The sequence below is a fragment of the Dermacentor albipictus genome, unplaced genomic scaffold, assembly GCF_038994185.2.
Source record: "Dermacentor albipictus isolate Rhodes 1998 colony unplaced genomic scaffold, USDA_Dalb.pri_finalv2 scaffold_12, whole genome shotgun sequence".
NCBI classification, from domain to species: Eukaryota; Metazoa; Arthropoda; class Arachnida; order Ixodida; family Ixodidae; genus Dermacentor; species Dermacentor albipictus.
Window position 1 is genome coordinate 12,464,334 of NW_027225566.1, and position 19,859 is coordinate 12,484,192.

Below are 19,859 nucleotides of genomic sequence, written 5' to 3' on the forward strand. Positions count from 1 at the left end.
ACGCAGACATAACTACTTGTTTAGCGGCATGCAGTCAACAAAGATTGCAGGACGCCCGCCGTTTCGCGGCATGTCGAAAGACCGCTGCCGTCGCGGCGCGTACGATCGTGCGCCGGAGCAGTTCGTACATCGCGGCGTGTACCGTCGTGTGCTCGAGCAGTTCCGTACACATGATGTCTGCTTATCGCTGCTGTGGATTCATTTATAGCAAGCATTTCCTCGCGTTTGTGCGCCTGAATCTAGCAGCTAGCGTGCAAACCTTACCTGAAGTTCCACTTCGTACGCAACTCGCTTCACTTGCGATTGACACGGTGCTAAAACTTCGCCGCCTAATTCTTCAACGGCGTACACGTATTCGGCACTGCATAATTTCTTGCCTTTACGCAGCCTACCATCCCTGAAAAAATCTTCGGCGCCCGATATTCGCTGCAGGCCGTGAAACAACACAACCGAAAGTGGCGGGTCCATATTGTAAACGTGCTTTCCGAAGCAGACGACCGAGCTTGGTACGACCCATTTTTGCGCAGAGGGCGCTTTTTAGCACCTTTTTTCGCAGCGCCCCCTGGGCAATGCAAGAGCCCCATAGGCGTTGTTGCGGCGGGCGGCCGATGTGGTGCTGATCGTTTGATCATATTTACGCGGTGCTTAGAGAACATGTGCTCCTTTTGTTTGTGTGAATTAACGATCACTAAGCCCTGGGGCCTGTGCAACGCTATTAGCTCGCTGTATGTTTCTTGCGGTGCGCCGTTGTTGATTATCGTAGTGCGGTCAATTCGCGCTTCTTTGTCTCGCCGCTCCCGCATCGGGTCACAGTGCACGGAAGAATGTGTTGATAGTTGTGCTATCGCGTGCTGTAGTTCACCGCAATTCAACACTACGCTGGACGGACTGTTGTTGAAGTCGATGCGGCGTGAACGGACACGAAGGAGCGCTCGCCTCAGACGGTAAGTCCGGCGCCTTGCGCATTCTTATGGTTCATGTAGTGTACAGTGCTCACGGAATGAAACGCGTCAATTTAGGGCTTAGTAATGCGCATATATTCGTTTTCACCGGCTGTAGTTCGTGTCACATCGACGTAATTTTGGTGCGTACACGTACATCGGAGTCCTCGTCACCTTTGGTCACCAAATTCCTTGCGACATGACATGGTTCTCTCGCGTACTTTGCACGTTTGCAGGGCTTTACTAAATGCTCCGTGTCGCGTTTCATTCCGTGAGCACTGTACCTTGTCATGCGCAGCAGAAGATGATTAGTACAGCTACAAGAACAATAACAGTGATTTCCTAATGTTCGTTCGATATGGGAGTGCACATTTAGCAAAAAGTTTCACGAAAATTACCCCGAGGTTAATGTTCTAAGTGCTTCATCTATTGTTTATTTTCTTTTTGTTATGAAGTATGCTAGCGCCGGGTCATCGCTTCGTCTGAACGGGCAAAAAAATTCAAGCAGGAAATGTCACTGCTTCTATACGTAATTTCTCAGCAAGAAATCGTATAGACAATTCTAGAAGTACGTTGATGTGTTGCGCAAATGTTTTCACAGCTAACGTTAACGCGCGACGGCATCCAAATGATCTGACTCGTGAGAAGATTTTAGCTTGGATGCAAACTTTGATGCTTATAGGTTGTCGCCAAGGCAACCTGTATTTCTTGTGTTTAGTGTTGTTTGTTTTCGTGCCTTTGACACGTTGAATAACCGCCTGTGATGTAAGAATGAAATATTTAATTTCTCTAAGCGGATGCAGCTTCATGTAGCTGGCTGTACGAGAGCTTTCCCCAATTTGACGCGATGTTGTCAAATCACAAGTTTGCAGTTTCAGCAGTGATTACAATAAACTGAACATTTATTGTTTAGGGATGTCACAATTTCTTGAGACGGAGGCATCTCTGCACCACATAGGCTGCGGCACTATGCAGCTTGAACAGCACGACAAAGCATCTGATCTGCCTGCTTTGACAAGGTACATACTAAACGGTCACAGCCATTTATGTGTTCTAGGGTCTGTTCGTGTATTTGGCACCTGCAAAATTTTCTGAGTCTCTCATGCAATTTATAAATTCTTGCTATTCTACAATTTTACTAATGTTCCATTAAGTAATGAGAACGAAGTTTTATTAGTGAAGATGTTCTAAAGCTGCTGAGAAATGGGGTGGCATAGGATTGCGAAAATGCACGTAAAAAATAGTCCTGGCGCTTTGCTTTCTTAATTGCTAGCAATGAAAAATCCCTAATAAAATTAGCAAAGGGACACTTGCTTTAGGTAAGTTCATTAAGATACGTTCCAGAAGCAGGCTAAGTTTGCAGCAACAAAAGCACTGAGAAAAACTCACTGATCTAAACACATGTTAGTTTCTGCTTTTCCAAGTGTGCTGCTTGTGTACAGTGTGTCAAGGTAAATAATGGTTAATAATGTATGCATAGAAAAGTGTGGATGCCGAGAGAAAGCTTTAGTAAAGTGCGTGCTGTCTTTCCAACACAGGATTTCTGTCTAGAATTTTTGTAAAATATGAAGTGCACAGGCTGGCAAACAATGTTCAACACTTTTGCTTTAGATTTTAATGTAGCCAGTTCATTATGTGTCCCTAGTATAGCTTAGCGTCAAGCTTGAAGCTGATCTCTGATGTCACATCAGTTGCAGGATGCGATAACGTGGTATCACATACTGCTTGTTACGCATGTCAGTAAACCTGGTGCAGTTGTCACAGGTGAGAGTATAACTGAAAGCTGCGCATTCTTTGCCCTTCTGCACATGATGTGGGATAGAGTTTGAACTATGCTATAGTGGCACCATCTCCCTCACCTTCTCTTCCTCATTATTCTGTCAACTTGCAATAATATGCACAACTTCTAGAGGCTTGATTATGGTGTTGTCTGCTGAACTTGGCTGATGTGAATTTCAGTAGTTTGGGGTACCCTCAAAGCTATGCTGTACTTTTCATGCATTTTAAAATGGTGAGTTTGACATATGTGATTGGCTGTGGCATTCTGAGAGAAACAAGGCCTCTTGTGAATAATGCATATATGCATTATTAGCATTTTCTAATACTCTTTCAAGAAGCAGCCTACAGGCTGCTCCCCGAAGAAGTGACCACCTTTGCTTACGCTACGTGGCAGTCTGGTCCAGTTTACTTAACCTGTCTGCCATCTATGCACGAAAACGAGGAGAGAAGCGAAAAAAGGGACCTTCAATTTATGTTTTTGCACAGATGGCTCATACACTGCACTTTTCTTATCTCGCATGCTTTGTTAACTCAAAGCTTTCTATGGGCGAACATCATTTCATTCCTATTTATACCTAATAAGAATTACTTAGTTCACAGTGTCACTTTTTATATTATACTTTTGTGAGACTAAGCTCACTTGTTTTAATGCAAGTGTGGCTGGGCCTGCAGAAAGAGTAAGCAGACTACTGTGTTGCTGATCAGTGCTGATCTCCACGTCCGAGCTGGTCCCACAACATCCAGGCACCACTGTGCTTTGCTTCATTGACAAGGTAATATGATATAGACACCTTGCACCTCAGTATCAGTTTTGAGAAATATGCTAAGACACAAGGGTTGGCCTTGGTGATAAATACACTCGTGTTCTTTTTTTTAAGCGTTCTTCTTGCAGTGTTCCTCATGTACATGTTTTCAGAGGATGCTTAAATGCAAACTGCCATGGAACTTGTTTATGCCTTAAAGTAGCACTCTTTCACCAAGAAAAAAGCCTTATTTAATGCACAATTCATAAGAAAGGTGAGGAGGTGACAGGACATAACAGTCTAACAGCCATCCAATTTTACTGCTTGCAGAGCAATATAAAGTGAGAGGTGAAAGGGCAAGAACAGATAAATCGACAATGTATGTTGCTCACACAACTGCGAAAAGAAGCATGGCTACTATGACACTTGTTTTACAATGATAAATAAGCAGTCTTGCTATCTGATAATCCACTGGAGGGCGAGCCAACTCGCAGATTCTCTGTAACACATGTAAGGAAAGGCTCACAAATCTTGCCAGCCCTATGCTCGTAACACATTGCCACAGTTGCATAGTTTTCAAACAAAATAATGCAAGTGAGCTTTGCACCACTAAATGACCTGAGCATTCAGTTGACATGGTTGCAGATCCAGTCATTTATACATTGGCCTGTTTTGTTGACGTGGTGTCTACTACACGACAGTGGTATTTAATATCCATCAACACCCCTGTGCTCGACGTACTCTTTCTTGCATGCTTTTTTTTCACAGGTAGTGGAAGATTACTTGATTCCAGAACAATTTGGCTTGTTCTGCACATGATAGTGAACTTTCCAGTCTTATATTAAACATGGAATTGGGTAGGAAGATGTGGTATTTTTTATAGTGCCCTGGTGCATTCAGATTGTGCAGAGGCTTCAAGCTTGTATTGACAAAAATTGGGATGAAGCCATAAGAGGAGAATTGTAAAAGTGTAACGAAAGCCTCCTGATAGATATGCTGAGTTGTGCTGCTGTGGACACTTATTGGTTATCCCTACTGGGTAACGCTGTTAAAGTTATGGATGCTTTGACACTGTAGGGCCTACAAGGTGGCTAGCATTACGGAACACATTAAAACAACTGTAGGGATGCATGTTGTGCTATTGTATCATAATTGGCCCACAAAGTGACCACCTTTGCTTACACTATGTGGCAATCTGGTCCAGTTTACTTAACCTGACTGCCATCTATGCATGAGGAGGAGAAGGGACTAAAAAATGAAGGGACCTTTGATTAATGTTCTTGTACAGATGGCCCATACATTGCATTTTTCTTATCTTGCAGGCTTTGTTACTTAAAGCTTTCTACGGGCGAATATCAGCATTTCATACCTAATAAGTATTGCTTTGTTCACAGTGTCACTTTCTATATTTACCGTATTTACTCTCATAATGATCGCACTCACGTAATGATCGCAGCCCTGAATTTTGTCGTCCAAATTCGATTTTTTTTATTTCCTGTGTAATGATTGCACCCCTAACTTGCTGCAGCGATATGTCATGTGCCAAGTCTAGCTAGTAATGTTCGCGCTTACCATCTGTCGAATGCTACGCGAACAACTCTTCAAGATAAACCAAGTGGTCTGCACGCACCAAACATTTTTAAGCAGATGCTCGTTTTCATTCCTTTCATTACTTTCCGCACTTCCATGACAAAAAAGCTACAACCAAAATTGCCTTTATTATGTGTAGGCTTTGTAATGGTTGTGGTCAACAGCAACAAAAAAGATGCCTTTCGATTCTTCTCATCTGCACTCGTGGGCACGCAACAAATCACGAGCGGCAACAATAGCAGCCACGTTTACACTGATACGTTAGAAGTGTACCCTATCCATACGCCGACACTTGTAACACAGCTAAGATATTTGCCCACCCTTAGCACAAACGTGCTGTATTAGGATAGTAGTGAAGACAAATGCCACAGTTTCTGCAGCATGCCCGCCGTGTCTTTCTATGTCACTGGCAGCTAAGCGTGCCCATCTGTTTCTGCCCCCTCATAGTGGACATGGCGACGTTATTGCCACAAACTTACCGATATTAACGATATTATTCATTACTGATATGGAAGAAACTTTCAATGCAAGTAATGTACTCGAGAGAAAAAAAATCGCGTTCGGCGCATTTTGTGTTTTCAGCTTGCTATGCTGGCCGCCACTTTTGTTTCGGTGTCCCGCACTACATACAGTGGCAGCCACTTATTTCTTGACCTATTGCCATCCCGCAGCAAACGCGGGATGAAAAAAATCCTTTTTGCGGGAAATTTAACCGGCATAAGGATCACACACCTGAATTTGTGACCATTTTTTTTTACAAGAAAATGCGATCATTATGCGAGTAAATACAGTACTTTGTGGCACCAAGCTCACTTGTTTTATTGCAGGTGTGGCTGGGCCTGCAGAAAAGCTGTAAGGAGACTGCAGTGTTGCTGATCAGTGCTGATTTCCACGTCCGAGCTGGTCCCACAACATCCAGGCACCACTGTGCTTTCACAAGGTAATATGTTGTGGACACCTTGCACCTCAGTACCAATTTTGAGTTTGACTTGATAAATATTTAAGAAGACACAAGGTTTGGCCTTGGGGATAAATACACTCGTGTTCTTTTTTTGAAGTGCTCTTTCTGCAGTGTTCCTCATGTACATGTTTTCAGAGGATGGTTACACTCCTTAAATGCAAACTCCCTTGGAGCTTGTTTAGGCCTCAAACTAGAACTGTTTCACCAAAAAAAAATCCTCATTTAATGCACAATTCATAAGGAAGGTAAGGAGGTGACAGGCAGTGTCTAACTATCCAGTTTGACTGTTTGCCCAGCAATATCAAGCGAGAAGCGAAAGGGCAATGCTAACAGATAAATCGGCAATGCATGTTGCTTGCACAACTGCGAATGCGACACATGGCATGGCTACTATGAATGCTGATATGACGATAAAAATATTGTAGTTTTTAGATTAGCCGGTAAGCTTATTAATATTTTGCACCAGCAAACAACCAGTTTGGTAGCTGTAGTTGTTGCACTGCTTCAGGAGTAAGATATTCTTTTTAATGAAAATTGAGTAGTGCTGCGGTTAGCGAAGCTATTTCTGCCTGTACAATAAATTAGGCATTTTTAAAGAGGCGGCATATAACAATTGTGTTGCTGTGCCACATAATTAGTAAAGTGAGGGGAGGTTTAAGTAAGCAAAAGAGGAAGATTAACCTTGTCGTACAAACAGATCCTTGTCTCAGCTGTCGTCACTGTGATGCAACGGCTCCCAGATAACTGGGGGGGGGGGGGGCTAAAGTTAGCCTTAAAAAGCTGACGCAATAATACAAAAAGCCATTGAATAGTGTGGTTGCACCTATGTTTGACCAGTGCAGTATCGGGAGCAGGGCCAGACAGCAGCTGAAATGTTATGTAATAGAAGCTGGTCATATTGAGTGCTCTAACATGCTAACAAAAACTGTCATTTAGTTTCTATAGTGGTATTAAAGGTGCATTAATCTTTCCTATAAACAATTCTGCACTGGCATCTATGCAGTGTTTTCCATCTGCATATTCCGCAGTGCGGTAGCAAAAAGCTGTGAAATCTGTGTATTCACTTGCATGAGCTGGTTATGCTTCATGAATACTTTGTTTAGCGCAAAACGACACACACAAGACGACAGGACAAGGCGCTACTCTCAACTGACATCATTTTATTGCGTCACTCCTTTATAGACCGCTCAAACCAGAGGAACATGCGCAGTGAGCACAATGCGGTGAAGCCACCACCAACATCCGATCCAAAGAGCGCACTCATGTGACAGAATCCAAAAAACCAAATTCAGTGCTTTACTAGGTTAAGGAAGGCACACTAATGCACTGTGACTCCAGTGACTTAATGAAAAATGCTTCCGATAACTCTCGGGCGGTGGTGTCACGGCTCTTTTTCAAAATCGTGGTATCACGAAACATGGGTTTGCATTTGCATGTTTTACAATGCTGAGCCAAATGGGAACCTGTGCCTGTTGGTATGGATCGCTCATGTTCTCTAAGGCGCTCTTTAACACAGCGGCCTGGCTGCCCTACATACACTTTGCCACATGACAAGGGAATCTTATAAACGACACTGACGCTGCATTCTACAAACTTCACGTGGTTCTTTTCACAATCAGGTTTTTTACTTCTTTTAGAAATACGGCTGCACGACATTGACAGTTTCTGAGGAGCGGAAAACACTACCGGAATTTGGTATTTAGTGGCGACATTCTTTAGATTGTGAGCCACTCTGTGGCAATACGGCACAACTTCAGGCCTCTTCTTTTTTGTGATGCAGTTACTTTTGTGCCGCTTCCCTTTCAGTTTCTGAAGCAATACCTCCGAGACTGACGTCACCACCACACTTGGGTAACCAGCAGCCTGCAGCCTATTTAACTGTGCAATGAAACTCATGTTCGCAGAGTGATGGCAAGATTGCATTAAGGAAGATTCTAAACACATCAAAGCAATGGCGCGTTTCGCAGTCTTTGAGTGCGCAGACGCGTAAGGTAAAAGTTCCTTACGTGCGCGTGGCGAGTACATCTGACAGGCGTGGCCTGTTTGTAAGGATAGCTGCAAATCTAAAAACTGGAGTTTACCGTCCCTAGATAGCTCATGTGTGAAAGTTAAACCTTTGCCATTGTCATTGAAAAGTGTTAAAATATCAGCTACCGTCACGGAGCATTCGTTGTTAGTCTGTTTTATCACAACAAGAAAATCGTCAACATATCTAACAATTTGAACCGAGTCATTGTTTAAGGCACTCTTAAGAGCGCGGTCGACAAAAGATAACAAAATATTACAAAGAGCAGGCGCCACACATGAACCAATACACACACCATTTTTCTGGATAAAAAGGTTATTTTCGAACAGGATAAAAGTTGCACTTAAATAAAATTCAAGAAGGGACATGAAACTTTCCGAAGATAACCCGGTGGCATTGCAAAAATCTACCGCGCCACTTTCTTCGATGCACATCATCACACTGCGAAATAGCTCATCATGCGGTAAAGAATCATAAAGATCTTCGACGTCAACAGAAAAAATGTTGGCTAATGAATGGTTGTCTTCCAGAAAGGAAACAACATCGAAAGAATCCTTTATGCCATAAGGATCGTCAATAGTTAAATGATTAAACTGTTTTTGCAAAAAGCGGCTAACCAAAACCTGCCAACAGTTGTTTTGACTGACTATTGTACGGAAAGGCACATCCGGTTTGTGCGTTTTTGCAGTGAAAAAACCTCTAAGGCAAGTAGCTTACATTGTTTTACATCTTTCACAATCTTGGTAATGACACAGACACACGAATATCAGGGCCCACTGATATTTGTCTCCTGATCCTGCTGTTCTGGTCAGTCACATAGCTTTTGCTGTGTGCCGTGCAAGGATGCTTACGTTCTGCATGAAGAATGGACATGTTCCTCAAGATGTGGCGAGTCGCTTCGGGAACGTCAGGCCTTCCGTCGGTCACGTGCGGCGAATGTGTCGGATTCTTCGTTCTGAAATTTGGGGGCAGGTACGCCTTCTGTACGACTGGTTGAGAGCTGTGTGCTACTCGCGCGATGCACCTATTGTTGCCTAGAAGAAGTTTCGTTTCTACGGACTTCTATCAACTTGGACTACAGAATTCTGGTGGACACAGCTGCTGCTACTCCTCCGGTCCAGACTACCGTGCAGAAAGGAAAAAACGCAACCGGTCATTGCTGGTTTCCAGGTACTCGGTGACGTCAGGCTTCCTGACGAAGTTGCTGCATTGCTAAAGAATGGGCCGAAGTACAGCACGGAACCAAGAATTCCTGCACATGAGCTACTGGCTTTGAACAGGCGCATCGCAAGGAAAGCAGAACTAGAGGACCAGGAGCGGTGCCTCCTCGATAGGGTGGACAACCTTCGTAGGACCGCCACTGGGAGCGCGCCACCTTCGACAGCTGTGATCAAAAGGACAGTATCTTTCTTTAGAGACAATGAACTGCGGCTGTTACTGAGTGACAAAGAGGGCGGGTTTGTGATAGCTCCGTCTGCTGTCTTCAACAAAAAAGCCATTGAGGCTGTCAACAAACACTTCATTCTGGCAAATGAGAAAGCTCAGAAGGTAAAACGCAAAGCCATTTCTTTGTTGGAAAATATAGGCCTCACCAAGATTGTGAAAGATGATAAACAATGTAAGGTACTTGCTTTAGATGTTTTTTTTTCACTGCAAGAACACACAAACCGGATGTGCCTTTCCGTACAATAGTCAGTGAAAACAACTATTGGCAGGTTTTGGTTAGCCGCTTTTTGCAAAAACAGTTGAAGCATTTAACTATTCATGATCCTTATGGCATAAAGGATTCTTTCGATGTTGTTTCCTTGCTGGAAGACAACCATTCAGTAGCCGCCATTTTTTCTGTTGATGTCGAAGATCTTTACTATTCAATACCGCATGATGAGCTATTTCGCAGTGTGATGACGTGCATCGAAGAAAGTGGCGAGGTAGATTTTTGCAATGCCACCGGGTTGTCTTCAGAAGGTTTCATGTCCCTTCTTGAATTTTATTTAAGTGCAACTTTTATCCTGTTCGAAAATAACCTTTTTATCCAGAAAAATGGTGTGTGTATTGGTTCATGTGTGGCGCCTGCTCTTTGTAATATTTTTTTATCTTTTGTCGACCGCACTCTTAAGAGTGCCTTAAACAATGACTCGGTTCAAATTTTTAGATATGTTGACGATTTTCTTGTTGTGATAAAACAGACCAACAACGAATGCTCCGTGACGGTAGCTGATATTTTAACACTTTTCAATGACAATGGCAAAGGTTTAACTTTCACACATGAGCTATCTAGGGACGGTAAACTCCAGTTTTTAGATTTGCAGCTATCCTTACAAACAGTCCACGCCTGTCGGATGTACTCGCCACGCGCACGTAAGGAACTTTTACCTTATGCGTCTGCGCACTCAAAGACTGTGAAACGCGCCATTGCTTTGATGTGTTTAGAATCTTCCTTAATGCAATCTTGTCATCACTCTGCGAACATGAGTTTCATTGCACAGTTAAATAGGCTGCAGACTGCTGGTTACCCAAGTGTGGTGGTAACATCAGTCTCGGAAGTATTGCTTCAGAAACTGAAAGGGAAGCGGCACAAAAGTAACTGCATCACACAAAAGAAGAGGCCTGAAGTTGTGCCGTATTGCCACAGAGTGGCTCACAATCTAAAGAATGTCGCCACTAAATACCAAATTCCGGTAGTGTTTTCCGCTCCTCAGAAACTGTCAATGTTGTGCTGCCGTATTTCTAAAATAAGTAAAAAACCTGATTGTGAAAAGAACTATGTGAAGTTTGTAGACTGCAGCGTCGGTGTCGTTTATATAAGATTCCCTTGTCATGTGGCAAAGTGTATGTAGGGCAGTCAGGCCGCTGTGTTAACGAGCGCCTTAGAGAACATAAGCCATACATGATCCATAGCAACAGGCAAAGGTTCCCATTTGGCTCAGCATTGTAAAACGTCCAAATGCAAACCCATGTTTTCTGATACCACGATCTTGAAAAAGAGCCGTGACACCACCGCCCGAGAGTTATCGGAAGCATTTTTCATTAAGTCATTGGAGTCGCAGTGCAGTAGTGTGCTTTCCTTAACTTTGTACAGCGCTGAATTTGGTTTTTTGGATTCTGTCGCATGAGTGCGCTCTTTGGATCGGATGTTGTTGGTGGCTCCACCGCATGGTGCTCACTGCGCATGTTCCTTTGGTTTGAGCGGCCTATAAAGGAGTGACGCAATAAAATGCTGTCAGTTCAGAGTAGCGCCTTGTCCTGTCGTCTTTCTTGTGTGTGTCGTTTCGCGCTAAACGAAGTATTCATGAATTCGCACCAACTAGCCCGCCAACGCATTGTGCTGGTTATACTTGTTCATTTAATGTAAAATACTTGTGGAAAAGTATTAGACTATTTCAGTGGTCTTGTATTGCAATTCTGCAGCCATTTCTATTCTTTGTGAAACACGAACATTTAACAGAGACGAGAACAAGACAATGCGAGGACGAGCACTTGCTTTCAACTGCTGTGGTTAATCTTGAAATATCAATTTACGTAGGTAGAAAACTCATGAGCCTCCGTGTTCTCTTTTTCCTGTTTCTCTGTGAGATGTTCACGCTTTACACACAATATCATGCAAGAACCAGCCAAATCAGTTATGCAGTGGAGCTACCTATTGTGCATGTCAGTTCCAATGGCTTGTTGTAATCTAACAGGGCCGGCTGCTTTGTTTACATTTTTGTGCAGATGCATACGAGCACTGTTTCAAAAACGCCGAACACTGTGGATACGGAGGCAAGGAGGCTGAAGGACCTGAACAAGCACCTGGTCACGATGCTTCGGAATACAAAATAAAGATGGTTTGTGTTAATTGTGGGCCCTAAAAAGTGTCCTCTTTGTCTCTGAGCTGGCACATCGGCCGACTCACGTGATCGAAATTAATCGCTGCAATGTTGGCAGAATGTGTTACTGTGTGGAACTTCACCAAAAATATTGCATGAACAAAAGAACTCATTCAACACAAATGCGAACACTTGTAGAATGCAGCTAAACAAGAATGGTGTCATTTTGCATAGCTGAATGAGAACATTTTCATGTAGCATACACAAACGAGAACGATATCGTTTCGCATCGCCGTGCGAGAACTATCTCGTCAAGCACAGCTATGCGAGAATAATCTCGTTTAATATACCCACACGAGAACGATCTCGTTCATTGACGATGTCCACTCGTACACATGTGATGTGCGACGTCGTCGAGTCTACGGAGCAATAATAGCGTACAGAAGTTCTCGTGAAATTCTCATACATATTTTTTCAATAGGGCAGCTATCACCGAATGCACCAACCACAGTACAAGGCCTTCGGATTAACCCCATCGGCTTAATCCTGTATATTGGGGGCGAGCTCCACCACTGGAAAAGCTGGCGCCACCGTCGGCATGACGTGACATGAAGGATCACGTGGACACGGCGGCCGCGTCGGCTGCTTCGGAAGCGCCAAAGCGACCTGAAAACGAAAGGTTAATTAAGTCCCCCTTGCGCTGCAGTTCTGATTAAGTGGGGAGGCTTTCCCGCCTTGGGTGTCTGCTTGACAACATCTGAAATCACTATAATCGGTAGTGGCTATACCTTTGGAAGCGTGCAGTATGGTAGGCTACTGCTCGTAGTCGCATTGCCGGACGTACGCAACCGAGCCCGGTGCCAGCCTTATTCACACGTAGCCGCAGGACAAGAAGCTGCGTGAAGCTTGGCCCGCAAAACTTAGAACGGGCAGACAGCCATTGGCTACAACTCGGGTATGCAGCAAGCACAGACACAACGAAGATTTCTGCTACGGCGCCGGGTCTGCGATATTCGGTGAGTAGAAGAAAACGCGCACTGAGACCCTCGCCCGCTATCGCTGCCCGGCGTGTGTGTGTATATATATATATATATATATATATATATATATATATATATATATATATATATATATATATATATATATATATATATATATACTTAGATTTAGGTGCACATTAAAGATCCCAAGATCCCCATGTGGTCGAAATTTCCGGGGTCGCGCGTCCACTAAGGCGTGCCTCGTAAAAGTGGTTTTGGCACGTAAAACACACTATTAATTTTTTTTTTTGGAATGGAATAGGATATAGGTAAGAAGCATATTTAAAAAAGGCGTATATCGTCATGTTTCTTTTATGAATTAACGCACTGGATTACGAAAGAGAAGCAGCGGGAAATTGCCCGCTGCATGAGAATACCAATAAACATATACAGTGCGATCGCTGCATTGAGACTTCATTCTGTTATGCGCCATTTGTTTATACGACAGTCCGCTATATGAACATATTTCACATAGCTTGCGCTCAGCGACTGCCTACCTTTCACGCAAGAAACCGGTTCGGGAGACTCCATCGCCGCGACCGCGTGCAGTGGCGTTTACTATACGTACGTATTCGGTAAAGATATAGCGTCTGTAAACGATTCTGTGCTTCCAGTTTGCCAATATAATTATATATCGACAGTTATATAACGAAGGAATAATTCTGTTCCGCGGTTCTATTGTGAGCTGCATATGGTGCCACGAGGTGACCGCATGCACTTCGTTATAAAGGCGTTCGACTACAGCTAGGCCTGTATATTTGATCGTACGTGTTTCTTATAAATGTGAAAATATCACTATTAAAGTACACCAAACAGGTTGTCTTGAGGGTTATGTATATACATATACGCTTTATTGCCGAGAGCATGTAGCTTGTCCTTAAGGACAAGCTGCATGCTCTCTGCAACACGGCTTTGTCCACGTAGTACAATTGTACTACGTGGACAAAGCCCTGTTTGTTGTTGTGGAATATATATTCTACAACAAATGGTGATGCTGATTATGTCAGCATAAGGTGAAGCGGACCGGTATACCGCTTTACCTATGCTGACATAAACGCATGTGGTACGGAGACACTCTATCCCTGGTATATGTTAATTGACGCAGCATCCGGTTCTCTTGCTTTTGTCATATGTATACATATACAGCGACACGTCGGTATAGATGAAATTAATGTTTATTTTGTCGAACGCTGATGACAAGACTACGAATACTCAACGTTCATACATTTCCGCTGGCACATAATTGATACACGCGTGGTAAATATTTTACGCAATCGCGTCTGATTGAAATTCAAAAACGGTTGAAGGCAAAGTGCAACATAATGTACAAGAGGTGACAACCCTGTTAGATCTGACCATGGTCTAAGAATATTATGAGCTGTGATCTGACCTGGGTTGAATTAGAGTGAAAACTGCGTTACGGAAACGGCGGGGACAGTGGTCTTTCGTGCGAGTCGGATTCCTCGTTTCCGTTGCAGCTTTCGTGCATCGAAATATGACGTTTGGGTGCTACTTCCTTAGGATGTAAATTGTGAGCACGCATGCGAGCTAAGATCCTCTGTTCCAGCTCGCTCAGGTCTTTGAGAGATGAATACGTTCTCACATCTACGGCTGCACTTGTCTGCCTCCAACTAGTGCCGCCCTATACGCGCTATCGCGCTCGCCTATCGCAGTCTTCAGCATGCTTCCGGTGAACGACTTCATCGTCACTGCAAATCGAAAAATTGTGATAACAAATTTTTCCACGGCGTTTTCCACATCATTACTACCTTTATTCTATGCTACTACTTCATGGTTAGAGCCGGTAAGCTTTCCATATTGCACTAAAAAGTGGTTACCATGAAAATTAGTTGTCAGTCGCTTTAACGATTAGGCCGGGCACTGAAAAACATTTTCGTAGATGTAAATTAATGACACCTGCTTAAGCCTTTTGTAAACGAGTATATATAATGATATAAACAAGCCGTTTATTTGTAGCGCAGCATACAGACGCACTTTCGTCCCCGTGTGGTGTACTCATCGGTCGTGGAAGAAGCACGAGAATAAAACCGATGAACAAAAAAAAAACTTAAATTTCGGTGGCTACGCTTGTCACTTTATACGAGAAATAAACATCTGCAACACCCACCTTACCATCGTAAAGAGCAAAATCATTAACATCGGGCAAAAAAAAAACTCGTTACTGGCGCCATCTAAACTTATCTACCGCCATGGGCGGCCGTGTCCTTTAGACTAGGTCTGTATGTATGGTAGGGCTTTGTAGTAGACGCTGTAGTGAGACATTTTGGATAGGTGATCTGTGATTTTACAAGTAGCTGTTTTATCATATCTATATTACATTTATCGTAAACTGTAATTATATCCTCGGGAACCGTTGCTGGTGCTGATAGTTTGTCGGTCGTGAACGAGCGTTCCTCGTGTGTCTCGAAACTCCGCCTGCACGACGATCGGTCGACAATGTTTGCATGTGTACACTACACAGAAGATAAGGAGCGGGCAGCGCTGCCTGTGGCTCTTATAAGAGATTTCGAGCCACAAAGCACAAGTGATTTCAAAAAGGACGACGTTGTCATGGCGTATTGGGCGGACGAAGATGGAAGAGGCGAGAACTTTTACCCGGCCAACGTCACTGCACTCGCGGGTAAGCCGACGCGTCGCCGCCGCAGGCCTTTTGCACCTAGTGTAGGGGTCTAAACACGTGGCCCACCGTGCTGTTCTTATAGTTTGCCTTCTTTCATTTGAGTTCTGTTTTAATCATTGTCAGACACCCTTGAGGACCTTCTGTGCAAATTGAAGAACTCCCGACATTCATTTCCCAGAGTGATATTGGGAAAGCTGCACAAAGGCAACTTGGTAAGATTTTTTTCAATTATATTTTACAATGTGCTGTGTGAACGCGTACATTAGTTTTGGTTGGTTATGCCAGTGGTAAAACAACACCTAATGGAATATATATATATATGACTTGAGTGCATCTTGCACATTAAGCTTTTTCGGTTTTTAGCTATATTTGATTCATGTGTGGTTCATTGTACAGTCGCCCAAATCTTTAAATGGTGTGCGGGAGCGGCGACTTTTCCGGGCGTCAGCGCCGTATGACGCGGCGAGGCTGGAAACAGCCTAGTAGACGATGGGCCCAGCTGAGCGCGCTTTGTCCGCATGCGCTTAGCCTCAGACTGTTTCCAGCCTCGCCCCGTCAAACGGCGCTGACGCACTGAAAAGTCGCCGCTCCCGCACACCAGTTAAAGATTTGGGCGCCTGTACCATCCGCACTATTGCATGGTTTGCCTCGTCGCAGATGTGAATGCTGTGGTAAAAGAAATGCCCCTGCACTGCAGTGTGGTACAGTCACAGTGCATAGTTGCAGATAGTGATTGCTGAGGTCATGCTTGCTGGCCTGTCTTTGTCTTTGCACAAACAGTTTTGTAACAAGGCTATGATTTTGGCTGCTACCTGGCTCCTTGGGAATGTGCATGAGACCTCTCTACCACACATGCACATGTATTGTGTGGCAGAAAGGTCTTTGTTTCTTTCTCTTCAAAGTTTGGTTACACATGAATATTGCAATTATCAGGTTGAGGCACCGAAGAATGTGCACACATTGTACTCCTCCTATCTTATTCAAGCTGCGTATACCTTAAGGGCTTCTGTGTCATTTGTGCGGAATTCCTGGTAACTACATCCCACTAGTCTTTCTTCCTGGTTGGCTGGCTGCCTGGTCTTGGTCTGTCAGGTCGCACATGTTGCATAATGGGGTTGATGGGTCACCGTATCTGCTCTTGTGAGGTTGACAGTGACCAAGTGACCACCTGAGCTTCAGTGTTTCACTGAAGATATGCTGTGCACCCACTCTCTTTGCATGATTGGCACAGTTGTAGTCTTGTTTTTTTTTCACACATACTTTGGGGACCATATGGGAATGAAATAGGCCCTTAGTTTTCTATATCATCAACCTACTGGGTTTCTTACGAGCGTTACTTTGCTCCTCAGTTAAAGCTTACATAGCAAAACAGGTGCAGCTGCTGTAGTTTATTGCTGAGTTATCAAAGTTCAGTTCAGCAGTAAAATAAATACTGCACTGCAGCACCATCTTGTGGTACTTTCTGTTGTTCAAGACAACTTTTCAAGGGATGAAATATTGGTGTATTGTGCTGTGGCCTGCTAGTATAATTATACACTGAAAACGTTCAAAAGCACTGCTTTGGACTACAAATAATTTGCTAGTGAGGTGTGCACCTGCGCATATTATTGTTCATGATTATTATTATTATTATTACTGTTATAATAATAATTATTACTATTAGCACCCACAATTAGCTGCAAAATTGAGAGCAGAAGTGCAGCTTGGCAGACCATTACTGCTTACTTTAAGCATACCATTTGCATCAAGCCATCGCTTTAGCCTTCTTGGTGAAACTTGAGTATTTATTGTGATGTACTCTTGGCGTCAAATAAGACGTGAAGGTTGGAGCGCATGGCCAAACCATAATGGAAGGTGTAGTGCGCACCATCCAGTCATCACCATTGACAGGAGTGCAGATCCTGTTGACAGCACTGCACAAGGATGCTCTCCCTGTGCTGCAATATTTTCGTTTGTGTTCTGCTTCTCTTTTACTTGAATGCAAGAAAACAAAAATAAAAAGCAATGGAAGCTGAAATATTGCAGTATAGGGCGAGCATTATCACAGTGCGACGAAACTGTATGTCCTATCGGTGTCAATTGAAATGTGAACAGCAGCGTCATCTTTTCTTGCTTTCAAATGAAAGAGAACCAAAACAGAAACATAAATATTGCATCATAGGTGGAGCATCATTGTGCAGTGCGGTCAAACTGGATGTGTGTGCGTGTCACTGGTGCTGACTGGATGGTACACATTATACCTTCAATTACGCTTTGGTCACGCGCTTCACTGTTTGCGTTTCATTTGATGATAGTATGTTCATAGGGGGTTCTAGCTTCCTTTTGTGCATTCAGTGGCTTGTGCAGTTGTCTACTTGTGCTATTAATTTGTTCTTATTTATTTTTCCTAAGTGTTGCAATGCTGTTGGTGATAACGCCCTGATTATAAGGCCCCAGATCTTATACATTTGTAAAAATGCTGCATAATTGTGAGGCATATAGCGCGTTAAAAAGACAAGGACAAAAGTGAGACGTGATACACACAGGCACTTTTTAATGTGCTATATGCCTCACGATGTCTTACTAACAAGCCCAAATCACTGCTTTACTGCATAGATGTATGATACGTAATTGCAAAAACATGGCTTTGGAGGCTATGATGTGGTGCTTTATTGACCTTGTAGAGTGTAGCAGTAGAACTGTTTCAAAATGTGCAGCTGCTACCTTAATGATGGCAAGTGCTTTTGCAGTGCATAGAAAGAGGCCTGGATGAAATCAAAAGTTAAGTGACATCTAGCCTGGTCAGGGCAATGTTTAAGTCAAACCCAAACATAACAAAAGGGGAAGAGGAAATAAAAGCTGGCCAGCTATGATTAGTGCCACACTGAAAACCTTATTGCACTACATGTGCCATTTTCTTATTTATTTATCCACCTAAAAGCGCAGTTAATTTCCCTCGTGATTTCTTCAGCTTTACCATCTCTATGGGGCTACTAAAAAAAAAGTCAGTTCCCCTGTTTCCTCTCATTCAACCACACACACTTTTGTTGCAGTGGTCAGTGTTGGCTGCTGGGAGAGTCCCTGCAGATATGAATATAAGAAATAGATCCCGATGCCTGCATAAATGTTCTTGAGGAGATGTGTTGAGTTTTATCTTGCATGCCTTTTTTATGGTTAAGGCTGATGAAGGGCTCTCCAAGAGAGAAGAGAGAAAAAGGAAGCGAGAAGCTGCCAGGAAGGAACTTGGCAACATACTGAAGGCATTCAAGCAGTCGGAGAACTCGGAACTGGTAAGCAACATTTATTTGAGCCCAGCTACCCATTATTGCTGTCAACATTCAAACCTGATGGCGATGCTGAAACAATATTTTGGTTAAAGCTTAAAGTAGCAGTTTACCTTGCTGCTTCATTATCATGTCTGTGATGTGATGGGGGGGCTGTGATTGTGCCTTTTACTTTGTTATTAGTAGTCTTTCTGCACATTTTCATTCAATATACAGGTCTGTGTAATTTGGCCTTCTGGCAGCACAACATAGCACTATTTTCAACTGGACACGACTAGCATACACGAGACTGCACACATAAAAAAAGAGTAGTATGCAATATTTAATGTTACTTTCACCGGTTCATCACTAAACCATACAAGGGATTGTTAAAAATAGAAATATTCACTAAATGCCACTTGCATTAGCATGTGCAAATAAAGAATTGTATGTGGTGTGCAGAGGTAATGGCAAAACCTTTGTGGGAAAATAAGAATAAAAATATGCATCACTTGCAATGCACAAATGGTGCCAAAGTACGTCATAAGATAAACTGTTGCCTTGATTTCCTTGGCTAGTACAAAATCCTACTTGGTGCTTTATAGGTGGTCATGCATGGAAAACTTGCATTATGATAATCAAGACAACCTGCCTGTGCAAGATGTCATTATTACCATAATTTTACCTGACTGGTATATACTGGTATTTTTAGTGTGTGGCTTCCTTTGTGACCTCAGAAGGGACACACTGCATTGAAAAGTAATTGCAGTAAAACAAGTTGTGAGGCTAGCTGGTGCATAGCTATAAAAAAATGAAGCACCAACGGTAACGGCACACTAAGAAGGAACGGAAAGACAGGACAAGGCGCTTCCTGTCTTTTTGTTCCTTATTAGTGTGCTGTTACCGTTGGCGCTTCATTTTTTGAAAAGTAATGCCACAACATGTGGATGGGTGAGATTTTACGCACCTTTATGGCCGGCTCATGTTGGCCTGTCTCATTTAATACCAGTACAGGTGTTGCCTGGTTTGCCAGAAGTGCACTGTCGATTGGCTGATACACATTTATGGATTTTTATTGCAGCACATATTT

At 43.3% G+C, this 19,859-nt stretch overlaps 1 protein-coding gene and 2 long non-coding RNA genes across 3 annotated transcripts in view; all 3 read left to right on the top strand.

The window, feature by feature from the left end:
- Positions 1–19,859, top strand: part of LOC139051492 (adipocyte enhancer-binding protein 1-like) — a 297,433-nt gene that overhangs the window by 164,052 nt on the left and 113,522 nt on the right. The gene's annotated exons all lie outside the window — the stretch shown is intronic.
- On the top strand, positions 617–11,875 carry LOC135918798 (uncharacterized). Its single transcript, XR_010569774.2, has 5 exons — positions 617–944; positions 1,855–1,960; positions 3,376–3,493; positions 5,881–5,993; positions 11,752–11,875. It is a non-coding gene; the product is annotated as an uncharacterized lncRNA (long non-coding RNA).
- Positions 15,158–18,796, top strand: LOC139051519 (uncharacterized). The gene is made up of 3 exons (XR_011509414.1): positions 15,158–15,527; positions 15,651–15,739; positions 18,686–18,796. It is a non-coding gene; the product is annotated as an uncharacterized lncRNA (long non-coding RNA).